Source organism: Camelina sativa, chromosome 17 (genome assembly GCF_000633955.1).
Source record: "Camelina sativa cultivar DH55 chromosome 17, Cs, whole genome shotgun sequence".
Lineage (NCBI taxonomy): Eukaryota > Viridiplantae > Streptophyta > Magnoliopsida > Brassicales > Brassicaceae > Camelina > Camelina sativa.
The window spans coordinates 19,542,148-19,544,039 of NC_025701.1; positions in this window are offsets into that span (position 1 = coordinate 19,542,148).

A 1,892-nucleotide genomic window follows, 5' to 3' on the forward strand; every position below is an offset into this window, starting at 1 on the left:
GTTGCTAGAGTTGAGTCATTAGAACATTGCTAGGTTGCTGGTTCTATGATTTCTGCTATTGATTATTGGATATTGTTGATGTTATGATTATTGGTTATTAAAGGATTATTATTTGGATATTGATTGGTATTGGTTATTCCGCTATTGGTTGTGATTGTAGTTAGGTGGCTAGTGGATATGGGACCACTAGTTGTAGTTTATTTATATATTATTATTTATTATTTATTTATTAAAAAAAAAAAGGGTCGGTCGTTTCATTTTGGTATCAGAGCCCTTACGGTTCTAGGTTTGGGTTCACTAGGTTTCTGTTGTAGATGTTTGGGATTGCATGTCTTGATTGATTATGTGAGTTTATGTTTCTGTGTTGTATTGGAAATTGTTTGCTTAGCCTTCCGTTCATGGTAGTGCAGATAGTTAGAGAGGATGCTGTGGCTGGTCGAGGTCGTGGACGTGGACGTGGTCNAGGATTATTATTTGGATATTGATTGGTATTGGTTATTCCGCTATTGGTTGTGATTGTAGTTAGGTGGCTAGTGGATATGGGACCACTAGTTGTAGTTTATTTATATATTATTATTTATTATTTATTTATTAAAAAAAAAAAGGGTCGGNGGGCAGGAGGGGGCGGTGTTGATGCTCCGGTGGCCGGTGATGCTAGGGTCCCGAGTGTGGGAGTCCCAGTGGGTGGAGTCCCTGGTACTGGCTTTGCGGCTATGCTAGCACAGGTTTTAGAGTGGTTACCACCAGTGGTACCGGCTCCGGCTCAGGTAGTGCCACCAGTGGTGGCGGAGGAGCGGCAGCCAGTGGTTGCGGATGTGGGAGCACATAGACTTTATTTGTCTATGCTCAAGGAGATGAAGGATCTGTTCACTGAGAGGTTTTCGGGTGGTACAGATCCTACTGTTGCGGATGCGTGGAGGACGAGTGTGGAACGTAACTTCCATATTCAGAGATGTTCTGAGGAGTTTTGTGTGGACATAGTAGTATACTATTTGAGTGGTGATGTTGAGTTGTGGTGGAGATCAGTGGCTGTTAGGAGAGTGCAGCGGGAGATGACTTGGGCTGACTTCGTCTTGCAGTTCAACCGCAAGTATTTTCCTAGAGAGGCATTGGATCGGTTGGAAGTGCAGTTCCTCCAGTTGTCTCAGGGGACACGGTCAGTGCGGGAGCTGGATTCGGAGTTCAGTCGACTTCTTTGTTATGGGGGTCGGGCTTTGGAGTATGAGGAGGCTCAGATCAGGAGGTTCTTGAGGGCTCTACGTGATGACTTGAGAGTTCACTATAGAGGGAGGAGTTATGCTACGCGTGCAGAGCGTGTTGAGACTGCAGCAGAGATTGAGGAGGATATCCGGGCACAGTCAGTGGCGGTAGCTCCAGCAGTTCAGACTAGTAAGGCTCATCAGCAGGGTAGTTCTAGCAGGGGCGGTAGGCATGCTCAGGGAACCAAGAGGAATGGGAGGCTACACAGAAGCCGAGTGGTGCGGGTTGCTTCGGTTGTGGGAGCAAGGATCACAGGGTTGCTAGTTGTCGCAAGATGAGTGTTCTGACGACAGGACCTCGGGTATGTTATCATTATAGGGAGACAGGGCACATCAAGCCTTTTTGTCCCAAGTTGCAGCCGGCAGCAGTGGCAGCGTTGCAGCAGGTGCACCTTGGAGGTCAGCAGGTGGCACAGATTGAGCAGGGGCCACGTGTTTACACGACAGTAGAGACTGGTGGAACCAGCGCCGGGGCGATCACAGGTATAATTTATGGTACTTAATCTTTGTGAATTTAGTAGGGTCAAATTTTATGTTTTCCTGTGATAAAGTGTTAGGTTCTCAACACATGAGGTTTGTGTAGGGACCTTGTTGGTGGGTGGGTTTAAGTCCCACGTTATGTTTGATTCTGGA